Source organism: Mytilus californianus, unplaced genomic scaffold (genome assembly GCF_021869535.1).
Source record: "Mytilus californianus isolate M0D057914Y unplaced genomic scaffold, xbMytCali1.0.p SCAF_3, whole genome shotgun sequence".
NCBI lineage: Eukaryota > Metazoa > Mollusca > Bivalvia > Mytilida > Mytilidae > Mytilus > Mytilus californianus.
Genome location: NW_026262679.1, coordinates 73,218,435 through 73,242,001, shown reverse-complemented (window position 1 = coordinate 73,242,001; position 23,567 = coordinate 73,218,435). Strand labels below are relative to the sequence as shown.

The window sequence follows — 23,567 nt, the reverse complement described above, 5'->3', positions numbered from 1 at the left end:
TTTCAAAAAAATTTTGATTATTAGCGTCAAAAAGTAAATAAAATTGCTATGCACGAAATATTTTTTGACTCAAACAACAGACCATAATCCCCTTGACTCAAACAACAGGCCATAACACACCCCCCCCCCCCCCCCCCCCCTTGAAGTTCAATGGTTGCTCCCTAATGTTTCAAAACAAAATAAGGGAAATTTGTTATTTCACTATACAAAAAGTATATTTTAAATGTGAAATGTAATTTTAAGAAATAAAATTTAGAATTGAAATGGGGAATGTGTTAAACAGACAGCAAACCTAACCAAAGCAGAAAACAGCCAAAGTCCATTAATGGGTCTTCAACACAGCAATAAAATCTCGCATCCTTGTTCCTTCTTCATTATTTTTGTAGTTTTATAGGGTATAAAAGTCTAAAGTGCTTCATGAAAAATGTGCTTTGATCAATGCTTTTACATCAAAATAAAACTTGGCAACAAAAAGGAATAGTCAATTCTTAAATAACTGTTAAGACCATCCTCATATTGAATTTATACATGTTGTTATAATTTATTTATTTTTAAGGTTAGTGAAGCAGCTGGATTGTCACCTGGGAATGAGACTATCAAGAGGGCTATACGATTGAATAGAAAGAGGGATAAAAAATCTGAAAGAGCCAAAACAAAGCAGCACAAAAAAAGAAGAATCAATCTTAAAAAAAGAAAGATCAGTAAAAAGTACCGGAGTTGAATTGAGAGAAGGAAGAATTTATGAAAGTGAAATAGGTAAATCTAATTGCATTTTTTTTACTCAAAACTTCTGTCCTGCCTTTTTTCCTAATTTCATCCTAGCCCCCCATAAAAATCAAATGGTAGCTCCCTTAACTATTGCTCTTCTGACTTAAAGTATCAATTTTAAATATTTTGATTTTTTTAATTTTACCTAAGTACATCCTTAACTTTTTAAAATGTCTTGGAATTTAAACTTTGACTTCATTTAACTTATTGCAAATTTAACCAAAGTATCATTTTTAAACTTCATTCTCTGTCTTTCGTACTTATAATTGATTAGCGGAGGGCCCCTTTTTTGGTCTTTAAGATTGATGCATGACATGCAATAAGCATTATCAAAGTTATAAAATCGAACATACTTTAAACATTTGATGTTTCATTTACTTTTGTACAAACACATTTTACACCATATATAACAATCAAAATCTGCAATTTTGTTTTTAAAAAACTTGATGTGTTATAGGAATTAACAATGAGAAGTTAGATGAAGAAATCCCTGCTCCAATGAATGCATCTTTATGTATACCGATAGATATTTCTACAGCTCCACTGGTAGTCTTTGATTTAGAAACTACCAGCCTATTTAAGTTGTTAATATATAAATATATAGAAAAATTATTCTCATGTACAAATATTATCTACTAAAAACTCTCTTAATGGCAAATATCCGCTCTGCCTTATAGTTATAGCATAACATTTTACTAAAAAAAAACTTAAATTAAATGGGGTTTTATAGTAAATTATATATGAAAACTTTATATGCTTACTGGTTTATACATTGTATATTGGTTATTGCACATGGAACCAGCTTTTCATTCTTCTTTTTGAAGTAATACTATTATATGATTTCACTCAAATATTAAAGGTAGAGATAAATGTATATCACAGCAGGAAAATTGCCCATACAAATTTCTTAAACTGTCTATATGAAAGTATGGAGATGTGGTATGATTGCCAATGAGACTGTATTCACCCAAAGTTCAAATGAAGTGAAAGTAGGCAATTATAGGCAGACTTCAACAATGAAAATAACCTATATCACACAGGAGGCTTTAACAGACCCTCACATGAAAAACTTAAGAAAAGTGAACATTAGATATTGTAAACGCAATATTAGAATAATAAATCATGAAAAAAATAATAAGTTTTTTTCTTTTCCTTTTCGGTTCATTTTGGTGATAAGATTAACCCATACATTGCTAAAACTATTGAATTAGCAGGTAACATATTTTGTATTTATTGAGAAATATTGAAATAATGAAAAACTAAACTAATTTTTTTTTCCAGATAGAACATCAGATGTAATACAGATTGCTGCAACTTCAAACAATACCGAATTTAGCAGTTACATCTTTCCAAACCAACCTATCTCAATACAGGCCTCCGAAATTACAATAAAATGCTTCGCTGAGCGCAGCTGGATACGACCGCAGAGGTCCAACCCTGAACAGTTGGGGCAAAAATGGACACAATATTCACACTTGATACAGGTCTGAATTTGGATTGTAAATAATTATTTGACACATGGGTCAATATCCCTAATGCACCTCAAATTGAGGAACACAAAATTTGTGTGTAAACAAAAAATCTCTGTGGAGTGATATTGGACATTTTTCTATTTTTAACAAGTGACAGAGCTTAACCATTTGTGTTGATTTGGAAAGTAGAGGACCATAGAATAAATGTGTAAAACCTATGGAGTTATTAAATGTATTCAAAGTATTAAATTTTCAAAGAATTTATTGTGTGAAAAAAGGGATTTTTTACCAGGAAGAGCCGCATCACGAAAGGATTTTCGGGGTATGCTAATTAACAGAAAAATGAATCACACTTCGTACCCCGAAAATTTAACTACATATGTGAAAATGTCTCGGCTTCGAAATGAGCCATCATACATATCCAAGTTTACGATATGGACTGAGCTACAGAAGAAAACGTTACCATTACCGCCTATGGAGAAACAATTGCGCATATTGCCCCAATTTATAAGACTGTATATTTGAAGTTGTCAGACTGATTTATGAATGATTGCATCTTGTACACCAGAGAAAATTGTGAAAATGAAGGTTAGTCGTTTTTTATAAATACCTAGCCATCACAGCTGGTTTTAGATTAACATTATTTATAAAGATCGGCAACAATTTTCGCTTTTGAAATGTATTACTGGCACGGGGCTGAAGTACTTCTTTTTGGCACAATAAAAACTGTGTTTACATCAGACGCTGGCACATGTTATTGACATGAAAAAGGGACTAACTTCTTTTGGAAAGATTTAATATTGTTAAATTGTAAGTCAACATGACACACTAAAGACATTGTTATGTCATTATCATTCCAGTCTACACATGCTACAGGAATAGCTGATAATCAAGGGAAATAACACGCTTCGGACGAATATATAATTTGATAGTGATACGTACGTACATTGTTTTACACCAATAATTTGACCATTAATTAGCAGCTGGTCACTAAAACATGCAATTAAACAGACAAACATATTTTAAGAAAAGCACAAATTGCTATATATTTTAATGCACAGTAACAAAACACAAGATAGTGTCTTTTCTCAGTGAAAAAGGGGAGGGTCAAATCTTCTAAAAACAAAGTGCTTCACCTATTCTGCTATTAAGCTACTACTGATTGCTCCTCATAAAAAAAGGTTAAAATGAAGGTTGTGAAGCCACAAGAGAGAAGAATCTCTTTATTTGTGATAAAACTTTCAAGGATTTGAATTTTCCCTCTCAATTATACAGTTTGTATTTAAATGAAATGATAACACAACCTGAGTAAATTTTTTGTCTTATTTTAGTTTCAGACATATCATTCCAGTTTAACCTGAGATGGCAAATAAAGAGGTTTTAAAAAGTTCTGAATTACTGGTAAGCATTTTGTTTTATTAGGCAAGCTCTAAATTGTTTATTTATGGTTTTTATGCAATTGAAATTACAGTCAGGGTAATGAAAATATGCTGATATGAAAACTGTTGCTATGGTCTTGATATTATATAAAAATGCTTAGTTACTGATCTTTTCGACTCAACATTTTGACTTTAAACCTGAGGCAACTGTTCATTATGTAACACTGCAAACTATGCTTAGCATTATTTTTATCAGTCGCTATTTAATGACATCATAATACGTGTGATGTCATAATGTTTACTTAAAAGCTTATGGGCAGTTCTCACTGATAAAGGGTTTATACTGCAATACATTCGAAAAAACCTTTTTATTTAAATAGAATTATGTGAAAGGTCAAGTTTTGAAAATTTGCACTTCATTGCGCTTTAATTATATGATAAATATGACATTCACACCATTTTAGAGTGGTTTTTAAGGTAGAAAATACCAGATTTCCAGTGGCAAAAATTATTTAGTATTTTTTAAAGTTTTTGGAAGAAATCTACATTTTTGCATAATTTCTCAGTCAAAATACACTTTTAGACATCAGAAATTTTATTAAATGCTTTAACAGGGTCTTTATATTGTAATTAAAGGTTATCATTAGATATTTTATCTATATTGCGACTTGTGAAGATATACTGGAAGAAATCAATATTATACTTACACATTGAACTCAAAATTAATGAATATAGGGATAAAAGGATCATTGCCTTATAGTGCTGAAACAACTTTATTTTCTTTCAGAAATGGACAAAAACTCACAGTTTTATTCAGAAAGTCATACCGATGAAGATTACACAGGAATATTGGGAAAAATCAGAACTATGGAGTTCAATATGGGTCAATATCCATAATGAGCCTCAAATTGAGGAACATAAATTTGTGTGTAAACAAAAAATCTCTGTGTATTGATATTGGACATTTTTCTATTTTTAACAAGTGACAGAGCTTACTTAACCATTTGTGTTGATTTGGAAAGTAGAGGACCATAGAATAAATGTGTAAAAACTATTGAATTATTAAATGTATTCAAAGTATTAAATTTTCAAAGAATTTATTGTGTGAAAAAAGGAATTTTTACGGTTTATTCCCGATTGTCCCACTTTTTAAAATTTTAGAGTTCTGATTGTCCCACATGAAAAGTTCTGATTGTCCCACATTATTTTATGAAGTAAAATGTTCTTAGATAAACAATGTAACTGTTGTTTGTTTTGCTAAATAAACAAGAATTAATTTATTGCACATTTAATGTTAATTTTATAGAAGTATAAAAAAAAAATTTTTAAATCATTAGATTAATGCACTTTTGATTAAAAAAAATTTATTTCTGATTTATGAAATATATCTACAATGTTACGTTATTTATAAAACAAATTTCAATACCGTAATTTTAATTACATTTTCTCTAAAGTTTTTGAATAAATAATGCATGCAATTTGAAAAAAAGGTATAAACTAATTTACATTCTACACTTTACACGAACTTGTTGATGGAGAGATTTTTCCAGAAGTCTTTACAATTTTACTAGGGAAGTCAGAGGACATTAATACAACATTCTCTGCACTATTGAAGACTACTAACACCCAACGTCAGATTCACCTGAACCCAACAACTTCCTTTTTTTGATAACGAAGCTGTTGTCTAGAATTCTGCCAGATCAGCCTTTCTAAGAATCAATATCAAAGGTTGTTTTTCCAATACTCCCAGTGTCTTTGCCATAAAGTGCAGTCAACAGGACTCGTCACCAACTATAAAGAAGAACCAGACTTCCATAAAAAAAAAATGTGGTATGATTGCCAATGAGACAATTCTCCAAAAAAGACTAAATGACACAGAAATTAACAACTATAGGTCACAATACGGCCTTCAACAATGAGCAAAGCCCATACAGCAGAGTCAGCTTTAAAGGTCCCATATGAAAAATGTAAAAAAATTCAAACTAGAAAAACTAACGACCTAATTTATGTACAAAATAATGAACGAAAAACAAATGTGTTACACAGTAACAAACGACAACCACTGAATTACAGGCTCCTGACTTGGGACAGACACATACAGAACGTGGCGGGTTATACTTATTTGAAGGCGCCAATCCTCCCACTAACCTGGGACAGTGATGTTACAGTACAACATAAGAATAAACTAAAAAAAAAAGTTGAAAAAGGCTTATCTCATCAGATGGGTACAGACAGAAAAACATTTAACAAATCACAGAGTGGACATTGACGTGGACGGCTACTTATACATCCCCACAACAAAGACACTAAGTACAGATCTTGGAGTATTCGCAGTTACTGACAGCTAGTTCAAAGCCAATAAAAACTAATTAAAAAAAATCATGCATCTAAGACTAAAATTTTATGATTTCATATTATATTCCATGTTTGATGATACTTCAATTGTACCTACTACATGTATGTGCAAAATATAATATGTTAGTATTATTATTTGTTCATGTTTTTTTTTCATATTTTATAAGTTACAGTGATTAGTAACTTGTAATTAACCGACACAGACTATAAAAACAAATTAATCACTATCAAAACAATTCCCAATTGTCCCACATTTAAACTTCCCAATTGTCCCACAAACATATTCCCGATTGTCCCACAAAATTTCATTACTTTTTTACCTGTAATTTCAAAAAGTGGGACAATCGGGAAGACACCATTTTTACCAGGAAGAGCCGCATCACGAAAGGATTTTTGGGGTATGCTAATTAACGGAAAAATAAATCAAACTTCGTACCTCGAAAATTTAACTACATATGTGAAAATGTCTCAGCTTTGAAACGAGCCATCATACATATCCAAGTTTACGATATGGACTGAGCTACAGAAGAAAACGTTACCATTACCGCCTATTGGAGAAACAATTGCGCATATTGCCCCACATAATAGGTTTCTGACACTGAATAACTGTAGTCAAAGAACTTAGAATTGGTTATATGATTTGAATTTATATTCAATTTTTTGCTTTTGTGCAATACACTATATGCTGTTGCAAAATTGACCCCCCCCCAAAAAAAATCCCCCCCCCCCCCTGTTTTTTGCTTTTGTGAAATACACTACCGGTATGCTGTTGCGTATTGACCCCCCCCCCCCCCCCCCCCTTTTTCCAAAAAAAATTCTTTCCCTCAAGATATGGTCATAATCTCATGTCAATTCAAATTTCCAATGGAGTTTGCAACCATAATTACCAATTTAAATACATTATAAAAGTCTTAAAATAGAAAAAAATCCCCCCAAATTTTTTGAACCCCTTATGTTTTATCACCCTCAAACTCAATCCCAGCCTTCTCTTTGTGGTATGGTACATTTGTACCTTGCAGTACAATTTCAGAGAGATCCATACACTTGAACACAAGTTATTGTCTGGAAACTAGAAAAATGCTTGTTTTTTGGCCCCTTTTTGGCCCCAAATTCCTAAACGTTTAGGGCAATTACCCCCAAACTTAAACCCAGCTTTCCCTTTGTGATATGGAACCTTGTAGTACAATTTCATAAAAATTCATACACTTACACACAAGTTATTGTCCTGAAACTAGAAAAATGCTTGTTTTTTGCCCCTTTTTGGCCCTTAATTCCTAAAATTTTGAGGCAATTACCCCCAAAATCCATCCCAGCCTTCCCTTTGTGGTATGGTACCTTGCAAGACAATTTCAGAGAGATCCTTGTCTGGAAACTAGAAAAATGCTTTTTTTTGGCCCCTTATTCCTAAACGTTTTGGGAAATTGCCCCCAAAGTCAATTCCAGCTTTCACTTTGTGATATGGAACCTTGTAGTACAATTTTAGAAAGATCCATACACTTACACACAAGTTATTGTCATGAAACTAGAAAAATGCTTGTTTTTTGCCCCTTTTTTTGCCCCTAATTCCTAAAATTTTGAGGCAATTACCCCCCAAAATCAATCCAAGCATTCCCTTTGTGATATGGAACCTTGTGGTACAATGTCAGAGAAATCCATACACTAACACTCAAGTTATTGTCTGGAAGTTACAAAAATGCTTATTTTTGGCCCCTTTTCGGCCCCTAATTCATTAACTGTTGGTACCATAACCCCTAAAATCAATCTCAACCTTCCTTTTGTGGTACTGAACCTTATGGTAAAATTTCATAGAGAGATCCATTCACTTAAACTAAAGTTATTGTGCGAAAACCAATGTGTCTTCGGACGACACCAACGTCAAACCAATATACGGCCGCAAAAATTTTTTGCGGTCATATAAAAATTACTGTTTCTGCAAATCAGATGTTTTATAATTTACAACCTGTTTGGTACAAATTACCACATGAAGCTCTCACTGATTTTATAACATTTCTTTCCAAATATCCATCCAAGCCAGTTCTTGTAGGACACAACATCAAACACTTTGATTGCCATGTTTTGTACATTCTTTGAAGGCAAATCTGATGTGGAATGAGTTTCCATCTCACATATGTGGATTCATAGACACCATGGAGTTATTTAAGAAAATAATGCCAGGATTACCATCATATTCTCAAACTTCATTGGTGTCAGAACTTCTTGGTGAAAACTATTGTGCACACAATGCAGTTGATGATACTAGAGCATTGTTTAAATTATTAACTACAAAAGCCTTAAACAATCTGGATTCATTTGTATTTCCTGTCAGCCATCCTTATGATTGTATAGTCCAGCAAGACAATCTCAAGTCTTATAATGAAGCCATTGCTTGTAAAGCAATTACACGAGCGACTTTTTTGAAGGCTTCTAAATCCAACTTAAAGCTCTCTCATTTTAAACTTTCTGTTGAGAGAATGGGACTAGAAGGATTAAAAGCTTTATTGTCTGAAAAACTGACAGAGGAAATGTTCGAGTCACAAATTGCATGAAGGTCATTCAAAAAATATTTGACTTCCTTACTCCTGAAAGCTAGTTGATAATTCTTTGTTGTTATATTGAATTATATATTATATTTTTTCAGCTAACCTTGTGGGCAATTGCCATCACTAGTCATCAATTGTCTGTAAACATTTTTCTATCTCCTGCTTGAGGAATAGTGAACAGAATTTTATCAAACTTTGCAGATAAATTATTTCTATCAATTAATGTCCTTTTTAAGTGTTGAAGATTAGGTGACAATTGGTAAAGAAAGATAGTCATTCTGTCTGAATATAAATTGTCATTGGTTACTTCTCAAGAAATCCTGTAGGGATTGAAACAAAACATAGTACATTTATTTATTTTCCGATCAAGGTATTGAACAAGTGGTGTTATCTTTATTTCCAATCAAAATAAGAGCCAGCAAAGATTACTAGTTTACATAAAAACTATATTTCAATTTACACTTTGCTTTATATTTTAACTACAAATGATATTAAGTGACAAACATTGTAAAAGAGGGACGAAAGATACCAGAGGGACAGTCAAACTCATAGATCAAAAAACAAACTGACAACGCCATGGCCAAAAATAAAAGGACAAACAGACAAATAATAGTACAGATGACACAACATTGTAAGATGATCAGTTCAAGCTACTAGCTTTGGTTCTAGGAAGGAGCTTAAAGGGTCAGTTCAGTACACATTTCAATGGTTATTTATTTGATAACAGCATTATAGATTGAATAAAAAAACTAGATATACATTTATTTCAAGGTCCTAAACAAGTGTTTTGACTGTGGTAGAAATTCAAAATGGCCATCAGTGAAGTTAAAAGCTTACTGATAGAAACCCTATGGAAAATATTTAAAGTTGTATTTCTGGTAGTATTTTTGTCAATGAGAAAAATAATCTTTACCAGATGCATTGCAAAATGATATCACTTATTACTGGTACAGTCTAATTGTATCCTATTATGTTTATTTGGCAAATGAAGTATCTTACCTTTCGCCTAGTTGTATTTTAAGGAATAAATTATGTCTTTAATTTATCTTTCAAGATAAGAATTAGTATTCTGAAGGAAATGTAAAAAAAAAAATGGTGGTATTTGCATAAAATGCCTGGCAGAACAGAATAATTACACTCCCTATTGCACTATGAAATGTCTTGTTATATAAATGAAATAAGTGCCACAAATCAAACCATACTTTTAAACAATTTCACAATGGTTAATTGATTTTGGATTTAATATTTTATGGATCAGTTAATGTATGGGACCATAAATACGTCCAAAAATAAATACTTATATCACCTATACTGCAAGTTGTTATTTGTATTTTATGTAGAAACAAAGATTATATTTTATTATGCGCCACCACAAATGTGGATGGGATATGATATAGATTAACCCTTGACATCCATTCTTATATCATCAGAGGCCTGGTTTATGTACAGAACAATAAAGGAAAATGAAAGATATATACAGCAAGAAACCACAAACACTGAACTACAGACTCCTGACTTGGGACAGACACAAACTACATCTTAATCTAAACCATTAACTCTTTAATAGAAAACAACCAAATGTGACATATAAGTCCGGAAGTCTTCAAGGAAACATAATTCAAAATGCATTATGCACCTATTTTATTTTTTGATGGAACTATAATGATGTTCGAGGTATCCCATGTCAAATTTGGAGGAAAAGTGGAGGAATCATTTTTTATGTATCTAATTATCTAGTTGACTAGTTCATTTTGTTACATAATGTACCCTATAGGCATTAGACACAGGCAGATTTAGGGGGGAGGGGGGCAAGGGGTCCGGGTCTCCCCTTTTGTGGGAAAAATTTGGTTGATTATATAGGCAGTCAGTGGGCCCCCACTTATGAAAATTTCTGGATCCGCCACTGTTAGATCTATATTGGAACATTTTTCCCAGTGCGTTATAGTCTATATAATCTTGGTACTTTTCCATCAAAATCATCTAGAATGTTCCCTACAATATAAGTTTGACTATTCTAACAATAGTGACTTTGATAACTGAACTCTTCAATCATTGAGTGTCTGGATGGGATTTACAGCATAGAGAATAATGGGTAAAAAGTGCAGAATAAATGCCAAAACATATAATGAATAGAGAAAATCGCCAAAAAAAATTAGAAAATAAAAGAGTGGTAAAATTTAGAAATAGAGAATAATGACATAAAGATTTAAAGATTTAAAGAATAAAATATAGAAGGTTGAAGGACCTCCCCTTTCCAGAGCCTCATCATTCAGGTCCACCTTCCACTTAAATCTTGTTTTACATTTTGTTACATTATGTATGACAGTAATTATGTAAAATTTGATTTATCTTAGCAAATGATCTCATAAAAATTTCATCAAAACTTTCAAAAATAACATAAATTTATCATTTTCATGAACACCATGACCTTAAACTTTGACCTTACGAATTTACCAAATGACCTGAAATTCAATGTTGGCCTGCCCATCACTTAGGGGTACTGTAACCATAAAATTATACAGATTTTCATTTCATATAGTTTAGACCAAAAAAAATAACCTTTTTTGGTTGCCATGGTTTCACACTTTTGGTGATCTATCTCTCTTAAAAGGTTGGTGACCCTACTTTTTTTTTGCTTTTTCTGAACTTCACTACCAACTCTCTTAGAATGGAAAGTATAATAGAAATCTGTAATTTCAATTTAACTTAGCGAATCAGTGGCTTAGCTTGCCTTATGTTATTACCGAGGCACGGGGTGGGGGGGGGGGGGGGGGGGGGGGCCGGCCCCCAGAATCTGTAGAGGTTTTGAAATTTGAACAAGAAGATTCTATTAAAAAATAGCAGTTGTTTTATCTTACTTCATCATAATAATGTTAATATGCCTTACACTAAGTTATACTACAGATTATTAGTTGATTACTGGTACCTACATCATTTTCAATGTTCAGATGAATACATAAATGTTCTCAAAAACATTTACCACTTTTTTCAAATTGAATCCTTTCAGTGAACTTCACAGATTTTAAATTCTTTACGAATAAAAGGAGATGGGTATGGGGTATACTTTAATGACACGGCAACTTCAGCAAGTCAACAATACAGCTGTGATCCACAAAAAAAACCATGTCAGCTGACTTGCAGAATCTAACAAATTCCGGATCTCAGCTAGCGCTTTACAAGTGGACGCAACAACAAGATTCAAAAAGTGAGTTCTACAATGCTGATAATATGCTCTTAGTTGGATTTGCACTATGTGTGTTTTAAAACCAGAAACATTACCAGACATCGCGCTTAAAAGCACCAATAATTGATTAACTAGGAAACAAACACATGCTAAATGTAAAGTGCACCACGGCACTTTTATTGGTTGTGTTTTGTCCTGATATTTCTTAGAAGTTCTTCAAATTCTTACATGGTTTTGTACTTTTTCCAATTTTGAAAGTGACAACCGATGACGTACTTACGGAAACATTTACGTTTTCCTGAAGTCTTCATAATAAATAAAAACAGTATTTGGTTGAAAATTTTATATAGAAACTGACATGTATGAACTAACAGACATATTTACAATTCATGTCGCTGGAATTATAATGACTCATTTAATTATTTAAAATTCCCTGCTAGTGAAAAACTATAAATTTAAAATAGTGAGAATAAAACTTTAGTACAACATACAAGTTATTCTATGTGCGTGTTGATTAATATTTGAATATTTTATTTTAATTGGTTTCAAAGTTAATGAAACTATGTGTACTAATTGAAGTACTACAGTAGGGGAAAATGTCAACACACAACGATATTTCAATTTTAGACGTAATCGGTTATATATGAGGGTTTGAATGGGGGTCTTCAAATATTTATTTTTTAATTCTTTTTGTCCATAATTTGATTTTCCTTTCTTTAATATTTAGCACCATTTATAATCTCTATTCTGTTAAGTTTAAATTATTTCAGGGCATTTTTCTGTATTCTGTAAACCTCACGTAGACCCTCACCTACTAGAAATTATTCTGTGACACAAAATTAATAATTTACATGAATGGTAAAGTGATTCGATCGGGGAAGGCTCGTGAGTTGGATCGTATCTATTCTACTGATGTTGATTGGGGTAGCATTATATAAATTTGCAAGCTTCAATTGTGTCGATTTCTTTGACTTTGACATATTAAGATTAGTGAAAACTACCGAAAATGGATCGGGATTTACAATTAGAGGAGGGAAATGTTTCCATAAGTCTTGAACTTACAAAGGGTATGAATCAATAACGGCAAGAAGACAATACAAGTCGGTGTGTAAGCGTTTAGTAACGAGTCTGCTGCATTTTGTGAAAATTGTTTAGAAGATTATAAAGAAAAGCTTTTTTATTTTTTATTTTTTTTTATTTTTATTTTACCGAGGCAGTTGCGCCAATGCGAATGATCTCATAAAAATTTCATCAAAACTTTCAAAAATAACATAAATTTATCATTTTCATGAACACCATGACTTTAAGTAAAACTTTAACCTATGACCTTACGAATTTACCAAAATGACCTAAAATTCAATTTTGGCCTGCATATGAGTTAGGGGTACTGTTAACCATAAACAGATTTTCATTTCATATAGTTTAGGCCAAAAAACGGGAGAAACAGATGATTTTTTTTCAAAAATAACCTTTTTTGGTTGCCATGGTTTCTCACTTTTGGTGATCTATCTCCCTTAAAACTAAAAGGTCGGTGACCCCCACTTTTTTTTTGCTTTTTCTGAACTTCACTACCAACTCTCTTAAAATGGAAAGTATAATAGAAATCTGTAATTTTGTTCTCTCAGTAGTTTAAGATGAAGGCAATGCAGGTGCAATTTTCCCTATTAGTCTTTGTAAAAATTGTACGATTTATGAGGGGAAAACATTTTTTTTTTAGCAGTCGGTAATTTGCTTAGATGGTCGGTGACCCCCTATTTTTTTGCATTTTTTTAATCCATATGTTAAGAGGTTTTAATCAACAAATTATAAGGAAAAAATGTAATTTAAATTTTATACCCTCGAGCCTCCTAACCTCTGCTGATACACCTTATCGCTATTTGTCCTCCATTACTGGATATCACACAGGTTCCCGTAAAATTTTGACGTCATAATACAAAATATCTGACGCCACAATTGAAAAGTGATTGTTGTATGACGTCAATAGTTCAAGCGGGACAGATTCTCGGGTCAGCCGGGAATACACCTTATCGCTATTTGTCCGCCATTACTGGACATCACACAGGTTCCCGTACAATTTCGACGTCATAATACAAACTATCTGACGCCACAATGGAAAAGTGATTGTTGTATGACGTCAAAAGTTCAAGCGGGACAGATTCTCGGGTCAGGCGGGAATAGCGATAAGGTGTATAGCGATAAGGTGTATTCAGATCGTATCGTACTTTGCTATGTAAAATAAAGAAATTTTACTTACCGGTATGTTACCATTGTATTCTGCATTGTTTAGGGCATGTTCAAAGCAAAACTAATGAATCGTATAATAAAATAACTTACGCATGCATAAATTATTCATTGTCAATACTTTGTGCAAGAGAACGCCATGTTTACTGCACTGTGTCGTGTGACAAATTTTCAATTGACGTAATGCAACCTGTGACGTCAAGAGTGATTCGACGCGATAAAGTAGTTCGTTTGTTATTTTCTCTTTTATTAGAGTGATTTTCATTTTTTCATAATTACCGGTAAAAAGAATAAAGGACTTTTTGTTTTTGATACTGACTTTATCACTGTAAAATATCAGGCTCGCCCTTCGGGCTCACCTGATATTTTACGTACATACAAGTATCTTGGAACTCTTGGTTTAATAGCTTCTTTGTGAGCAGCAATCCTCTATCAAGGAAATCATGATAGGAAATATTTTACGTAGATACAAGTATCTTGTCTTGTCACTCTGATTCAAACAAAAAATTCTCTGAAACTGACATTATCAAGATGCTTGATTTCTTGATTGACAACATATTTGTTACGTCTGGAGGACGTGTTTTTCAACAGACTGTCGGAATTTCAATGGGAATCAATTGTGCCCCTCTTCTTGCCGACTTCTTTCTTTATTATTATGAGGCTGACTTCATACAGGAACTTCTTAGGAAGAAAGATAAGAAGTTGGCAATATCCTTTAACTTTACGTTCCGCTATATAGATGATGTTCTCTCACTAAATAATAGAAAATTTGGTGACTATGTTGAACGAATCTATCCCATCGAACTAGAGATAAAGGATACTACAGATACAGTTAAGTCTGCCTCATATCTTGACTTACATCTGGAAATTGACAATGAGGGTCGGTTGAAAACAAAACTTTACGACAAAAGAGATGATTTCAGCTTCCCAATTGTGAACTTTCCATTTCTATGTAGCAACATTCCAGCAGCGCCTGCATACGGAGTATATATCTCCCAATTGATACGATATTTCCGGGCTTGTATTTCCTATCATGATTTCCTTGATAGAGGATTGCTGTTCACAAGGAAGCTATTAAACCAAGAGTTCCAAATGGTGAAGTTGATGTCATCCCTTCGTAAATTTTACGGACGCCATCACGAGTTGGGTGACCGTTATGGAATAACCGCTTCACAGATGATAACGGATATGTTCCTTATGTCGTAACTACAACACTGTGTCTAAACTACCCCGGCGAAAAATGTTTTGACTCAATAGTATCTAATGTCCGGTACGGTGACGGACAATCAACAGACAGAGAAAGGTAGAAATTCTGTTTATTTATATGTTGTTTTAATGATATTGAAGAATATACATACACATATAACTATTTTCGATAGTGTGATGTAATATTTTCTACAACCGTTCTAGATTTATGGAGAAATAAGTAAAAAGGCACATCAAAATGGTGATTTGAGTGATCCCTGCCTCGAATTTGTTTAATTTCTCTTTAAATTGCGCACATTGTACGGAAAGAAAGGTACGGAAAGAAAGATATTAACTCGGTGATTTCAAGACTTGTCACTATGAACACCTCAATATTTGCATGTCTGTGCATGGAATGAAAGAAGTGGGTCATGTCTAAATTGTAGCACCCTGTTTTGTCAATGTGTACGACCCGGTTTTGTCCTTAAATTTCACAAAGCAGACCCGGTTTTGTCATAGAAAATAATGCATAATCGCATGACGAAAATTAAAATATGGCGTTCAACAGCAGTTTGAGGGATCGTTTAAAAACATTTTCTTTCAGAGGATAACTTATAACCTTTTTGAATCCGTAAACACTTGAATTCCTGCTATATTAGAACAAAGCAAATTTCAATTTTGTTTTGTATATAAAAAAAAAGGAAAAATTTAAAAAGAAATGAAGGTTTTGTAACGCAATTAGATTTTTTTACATCAACTATGTAAATTTAAGTGTTCAAACTTAAATAGTGTACGGCCTTGAAAACTTAAGGACGCACATTTGATATGTGATTTTCTGGGACAACAAGATGGTTTTCTTAATGTTCTCTACTTAAAGGGAGAGACAGTATGATCGTTTGAAAATAAATATTCTGAAACTAAACGTTCATTATAATAATAAAGCAAGAGAATAAGAAAAATGTATATGCATGCAGAATCGCCCAAGAAAAGAAATTTCCATACGGCGCAAAGGATCACAATAATAGTGCGTTAAAATCTGTTTACCCCTCCTTGTTACAATAATACTAAGTATAAGTTAGTATAATAGTCTAAGGTCATCCGGAAATTGCAATGATGATTATTTGATTAGTAATTTTATAAATAAACGTTGTTTTATCTCTTTTTTTCTTCTTTTTTTTTTAACATTAACAAATTCTTTAATGCACTAGTATCGAGTTCTTAACAACTGCCCTATATAGTGCAACTATTATATATAGGTTTATCTCTTCATTGTATAATGATTATCGTACATTGACAAATGTTCTACAATTTAAGCATGTTGGTCAAGTTTAAAATTGTCAATATGCAAGGGCGGACCGAGGCCATGATTTTTGAAAGGGGCGTATTCATAAATGGATTTTATACCGCCGAGCGTAGCAAGGGGAACTTTTTTTTAACGATTTTTATGCTAAAAAAAATCATATATTAATCGTAAAAAACATGATAAAATAATTATTTCTAGCCACCTTAAGGGGGGGGGGGGGGTCGGCGTACTCCCTCTACCCCCTGGATCCGCCACTGATATAATGTAACTATATCGTATACCATCATAAAATTTAATTTTATTTCTAGATCTAGCAAAAGCCTTTGATCTTCTCAATCATGAACTGCTTATTCAAAAATTAAACAAATACAAATTTGCTTATACTTCGCTACGATGGTTTACATCATATTTGGCTGACATATATCAGATGGTATCTATTTCAAATACATTCTCAGACTTACAAAAACAAAAAACGGGTGTACCTCAAGGATCCGTTTTAGGACCTGTGTTGTTTTTAATTTTTATAAATGATCTTCCTTTGTCTAATACTAATCATAACACCGATTTATTTGCTGATGATAGCACCATATCAGTCATTGGACAAAACAAAAGTTGTATCAGTCATAAACTTACTACGGTTTTACAAAATATTTTTCGCTGGTGTGATGACAATAAAATGGCTGTAAATGTATCTAAAACGAAGGCTATATGTATTGGCTCAAAACAGAAGCTCTCAGTGACATCAAATGAAAACATTAATATTGCTATGAATGGACAACAAATTAAAGAAAGTACATGTAAAAAGGTTCTAGGTATTTTTGTTGATGCATCTCTATCTTGGTCTTCTCATATTGATTATATCATAAAAAGGGTTAACTCTTCTTTAGCTTTACTAAAAAGGATAAAGAAATATTTAAATCACAAAGCTAGACAAATGTTCTATAACGCTTACGTTTTACCTCACTTAGATTATTGTTGTTCAATATGGGGAAACTGTAATAACTTTCTATTAGATAGTTTACTAAAACTGCAAAAGAGGGCAGCAAGAATAATTTTAGACGAACATGATTACACCAAACCTTCAAACGAATTATTTCACGAATGTAACATTGTGCCGATTACACAAAGAATACATAATAATAAATCATTACTAATGTATAAGGCAAAACATGGCTTAGCTCCAGAATATATATCCAGTCTTATTTTATCAGCTTCTGCAAACCAAAAATACAATACGAGATTTTCGTCCTCAGATAATTTTATAATACCAAAACCAAATAGAGAGTTGTATAAGTCTAGTTTCTCGTACAATGGACCAAAAGTATGGAATGCTCTTCCTAATTCAATTAAAAAATCAAACACAGTATTAGAATTTAAACATAACTACAAATCTATGTACTTTTAACATTACCATGATATTTGTACTGTAATGCCATATATAATAATTGTTTATTGTATTTAAATTGTATTAAATCTTTATTTATCATTATTATTGAATATGTATTGTTTATTTTTAATGTAATTATTATTGTATTAAGAGAGCCTTATTGAAAATTGGTGTAATCCAAAATGAGTTACTCTCTCTAAATAAAGATATTATTATTATTATTATTATTATTATTATTATTATTGTTATTATTAATAATAATAAAAGACGAAAAAACAGAGACAGCCGCCAATCGCATATTTACTATAGGGGCTCTGTAATCAAATGAGTTAAGCCTTTTTCAACACACTAATTTTTTATCATATGTTGTGCTGTTATACCAGTTTTTTTCTTGTTTGTTTTTTTTTTTTTGGAGGGGATTTTGGCACTAACACGTTCAACCCCGCAATTCTGTATGTGCCAGTACCAAATCCAGGAGCCTGTAAATCGGTGGTTGTCTTTTGTTGCTGTATATCATACATGTATTTGTTTTTCGTTTTTTATTTTGTACATAAATCAGGTCGTTAGTTTTCACATTAGTTTTTTTTCACAGTTTTCATTTCGGGGCCTTTTTTAGCTTGCTATGCCGTATGGGTGTTTCTCATTGTTGGATGCCATACGAAGTTCTATAATTGTTAACTTTTACGTCATTTGGTCTCTGATGGAAAGCTGTCTAATTGTCATTTTTCACGGGCTAAATTGCCACTTAGGTTGTTCTACGAAGACGGAGACGAAGACGAAGATATTGGACGTTATAATGTTGCAAACCAACTTTTTTTTATAAAAGAAATAATTCTTTCATGCCATGCTCAATGCCCATTTTAACATACTTAGGTAGGCATTATATTTGTTAAAATTTTTAAACCAAGCGTTAGCAAGGTATAAAATATTGACAAATATAATGCCTACCTACCCATGTTAAAATGAGCGTAGAGCATGGCATGATATAATTATTTCGTTTCTAATAGGGAAGTTTAGAACTTGTGTATTTTGAAGCGGACATAAAATACACGTTCGAAAGGCAATCATTTTGATTTGAGATATCCAAAACGTTCTAATAGATATAAGAAGATGTGGTATGAGTGCCAATGAGACAACTCTCCATCCAAGTCACAATTTGTAAAAGTAAACCATTGAATGCTATATACGTTTATTATACTTCACGTAAAAATGCAATATTTTGATTGGCTTATACGAGGGTGTTAATTTACTCTATTCTATGGTAAATACTCTATTACCCTTCACGGAGACGCTTGATCAAGTGTGCGCTTTATTAAATACGACTCTATCCTATGGCAAATACTCTATTACCCTTCACGGAGACGCTTGATCAAGTGTGCGCTTTATTAAATACGGATGGTTGTTATGTACAAGACGTCATAGTTTATTACTTTGAATTTGAAATTTAATCGACAGTAATAACAGAACATTCAGTATAATAAATTAAATAACACACATCTGAAAGGGTGATAGAGCAGATTGTTACCCCTCGAAAAGACATTGTCAACCTTGGCTTCGCCTCAGTTGACAATGTTTTCTCGGGGTAACAATCTGCTCTATCACCCTCTCAGCTATGTGTTATTTATATAATACCTTATTGAACTTATCTTCGAACTAAATTTAAATGGAAATAAATAAAAATGTCAAAGTACGGCCTTCAAAACGGAGCTTTTTCTCTCACTGTCCGTCAATGGATGAACGAATGAGTAAATATATTGTAAACATAGCGTATAGTATAGTAAAGCATACTATCCTTACTCTTTTTATACATTGATATGGTAACACAATCATTCCACATCTTCTTATTTTTACATCATTACAGTAGTATAGAAAATAAACAAACATTTGTGAGATGTATTTCTATTTGTATCCATCTGATGAGTTAAGCCTTTTTCAACTGATTTTTATAGTTCGTTCTTATGTTGTACTGTTACACCAATTTCCCTGGTAAGGGGGAGGGTTGGGATCCCGCTAACATGTTTAACCCCGCCATATTCCGTATATATGTACCTGTCCTAAGTCAGGAGCCTGTAATTCAGTGTTTGTCGTTTGTTGCTGTGTTACATATTTGTTTTTCGTTCATATTTTTGTACACAATTTAAACCGTTAGTTTCCTCGTTTGAATTGTTTTACAAATATAAATTCGGTGCCTTTTATAGCTGACTATGCGGTATGGGCTTTGCTCATTGTTGAAGGCCGTACGGTGACCTATAGTTGTTAATTTTTGTGTCATTTGGTCTCTTCTGAAGAGCTGTCTCATTGGCAATCACATCACATCTTCTTTTTTATATCATAAGGAATTAATGCAAGTACATGTATAAAGTATTTATTTCCATTTAAATCTAGTACGAAGATAAGTTCAATAAGGTATACGTATAGCATTCAAAAATGTCTACTCCCTATTTCGAAAAGTTCCCGTTTGAAATATATTTTAACACGACATGTTTGTATTGCAATAACATCTTTATAACATCTTTCTGACTCACATATTTAATTTCTTCCGATGGGCAATGTTCAGATCCGTGTTAACGTAGCTTTCATAAATTTGTGGTTTCAAGACAAAACAAAACCGGGTCCTATACTGAGACAAAACCGAGTCCTTAAGTAATAAACAACATTGACGAAACAGGGTCCTTCCATTTTGACATGACCCATTTCTTTCGTTCCAGGCACAGAAATGCAAATATTGAGGTGCTCATAGTGACTAGATATGCAATCTCTGTGTTAATATCTTTCTTTCCGTACAATGTGCACAATTTAAAAAGAAATTAAACAAATTCGTAGCAATGCATGTCATTAAAAAAACAAATAAATAAACAGAAATTCTACCTTTTCTCTGTGTGTCGATTGTCCGTCGCCGTGCCGGACATTAGATACTATCGAGTCCAAACATTTTTTGCCGGGGTAATTTAGATACAGTGTACAATACCCTTCCTTTTTCACGAATGTGACCTACCGAATTAGACTACTTACCGGATTTGTAATAACATAAGCAACACGACGGGTGCCACATGTGGAGCAGGATCTGCTTACCCTTCCGGAGCACCTGAGATCACCCCCAGTTTTTGGTGGGGTTCGTGTTGCTTAGTCTTTAGTTTTCTATGTTGTGTCATCTGTACTATTATTTGTCTGTTTGTCTTTTTATTTTTAGCCATGGTGTTGTCAGTATATTTTCGATCTATGAGTTTGACTGTCCCTCTGGTATCTTTCGTCCCTCTTTTATCGTGATAAAGTCAGTATCAAAACCAAAAGTCCTTTATTCTATATTTATTAGAGGAAAAATTATCATAAATGCATTTGATATTCATTGAAATTGATCATGAATTCGTTGTTACATATATTCTAAAATTAAGTACAGCTATTTATTAAGAACCAGACAGAGTGTGATATATGAGGGTTTCAGATTTTTTCTATAAATTGCCTGGTAGAGGCAGTAAATGAATAATGCTCAAAAATTAAATTTGAGTGGAAAAAAGAGTGGTTGCCATGTAACAGACACTCTATTTTTTGGTAGTGAAGCGTGGTAAAATCTTTCAAAAATTAGCTAAATCACTACAATTCAGAGTCTGATCATGAATAGAATCAAACTTTTTTCATAAATTTTCATATATACCATTGATATAACTTGGTTTAAGCTTCATTTCAGTTAAGATTGCATGTCAACCAAATTTGTGATTTTTTTTTTGTAAAAATTTACCAAAAAATGCATACTTTCAACTTTTTTGAATTGTGGATTTTTGTGAAATTATCAAATTTTGTCGTGTGTTTTTAAGAAAAGTGCAAACGTGGACAGCATAGTTAGCATTTTAGTTATGAAGTTTGAATACTTCTTTACCAATTTAAATAGAAAATTGCGTGGGACTCTTTTTAATTTTATCACCATAGCAACCCATTTTTTCCTTGGAAACGGAGTTATTATTTGCAGAATATTGCAGTTTAAGAACTTAAATGTCCTTAATTGCTTCATAACCGAAAAGAAAATACATAAAAGCATACGCGAACTCTTAAAAACCATCGTTAAGTGTTGCTGACCTCAATAGTTACCATGGAAACAAATATAATCCATAGCAACATCCATTCAAAAGATGTATAAATGGAAATTTATGTAAGAAAATACATATATAGAGGGTGTTTATTTTCGAATTGGAATATGATTGCATGCTTTGCTTCACTCACCATCTTGTCTGTTCCTTTTCAGAAGGTTCAACAAATGTAATATATAATGTAACATTAGGATTGGAGGGTTGGGGAAAAAGGGGGAGGGTATGTTGTTTTTTTTTATTTTTCATACATGTAGATCCTTGAAAAGATAATTGCTGCAACGTTTGGTCGGATTTTATTCAGAGTTCTTCATCTGATAAACAATTTATGAAAGTTTAACAAATGAAGAACTTAATGGGATTGCAATAGCCCAACCGGGCTTATAGTAAGGCAAGATAAATATTGTCCAGTTGTAAGAAAATTCTGAATTTCTCAGGGCACACACAAGCCTGAGATGTTATCCCACCAGCAAAAATCACAAACTTGACCTGTAACATTATATAAATAATAAGCTTACAAACCAAAATAGAATAATTTGGTCAAAGCATTTCCAAACTGAAACTGAAGTGTGATGGACGGACGGATAGACGGACAGACCAATTGAAGTTGAACATATATTAAGTTGGTGGGGACTTAAAAAAATGAATAGTCAATTGGAGATCGTTGATATAAGAAGTCCAGTAATTGAATTCTGTTAATATATAGCTGTTAACATATCATTAATAACTCGTGTTGTACTACTAATCCGCAATTGGAATTCTAGATCTCCGAGATAGACGAATAGATACATCTGCTAAGTTGGAATTGTGCTAATCCCGGTAAAATAATTATGCTATTAACGGCAAAAATATATCAAAACAAAGTGATTGTGCAAAATAATTGTATAAATTATGCATCATTCTTTACTATGCACCGTACTACATATATCTCATAATTTCACGATTCCGGTAACATTAGATCTTTTTTTGCGGGGAGGAGGGGATTTAGCTGAAGCACAAATTTAATCCTTCTGAAATCCCCCTCCTCTACTTTTTGATAGTAAACATGTAATAAACAGCTGCGCCATGAGCGCATGATACGCCCGTCGCATTTTCAAAGAATAAAGTTCAATTACTTCTCTATATCATATCAGAAATTTATAAAAATCGAAAGGGAGCTTACGTCATTAGATATAAACAATTCACCAAAGTTTCATGAGAACTGCTGAAAGCATTTTTGGGTTATTGTCCGAATACTGGAAAATCCCCCTTTTCTAATCAATAAAACCCCATAACTCGGAAACGTAAAACCTAAAATTTACAAAATTTGAAATGGAGCTTACGTCAATAGATATAAACTATTCACCAAAGTTTCATTAGACCTGCTGAAAGCATTTTTGAGTTCCTTGTCCGAAAACTGGAAAATCCCCCTTTTTTAAATGAATAAAACCCCGTAATTTGGAAACGTTAAATCTAAAATTTATCAATTTCGAAAGGGAGCTCACGTCAATAAATATAAACAATTCACAAAAATTTCTTGCAAATTGGTGAAAGCATTTTTGAGTTCTTTTTGAGTTTTCGGATCGAGTTGGGAACAAACTGGAAAATCCTCCTTTTTTAATGAATAAAATACCATAACTCGGAAACGTAAAATCTAAATTCATAAAAAAACGAAAGGGAGGTCATGTCAATAGA

The 23,567-nt window shown here is 32.6% G+C and overlaps 2 long non-coding RNA genes across 5 annotated transcripts in view; one reads left to right on the top strand and one right to left on the bottom strand.

Moving 5' to 3' along the window:
- Positions 1 to 23,567, bottom strand: part of LOC127735054 (uncharacterized) — a 139,439-nt gene that overhangs the window by 51,200 nt on the left and 64,672 nt on the right. The gene's annotated exons all lie outside the window — the stretch shown is intronic.
- LOC127735053 (uncharacterized) overlaps positions 1 to 23,567 on the top strand; it is a 92,626-nt gene that overhangs the window by 7,565 nt on the left and 61,494 nt on the right. The window contains exon 5 of one of the 4 annotated variants that reach the window (XR_007997988.1): positions 557 to 756. The exons of the other annotated variants lie outside the window; for them this stretch is intronic. This is a non-coding gene — a long non-coding RNA (uncharacterized LOC127735053). The remainder of the gene's footprint in view (positions 1 to 556; positions 757 to 23,567) is intronic. 4 annotated transcript variants of the gene reach the window in all.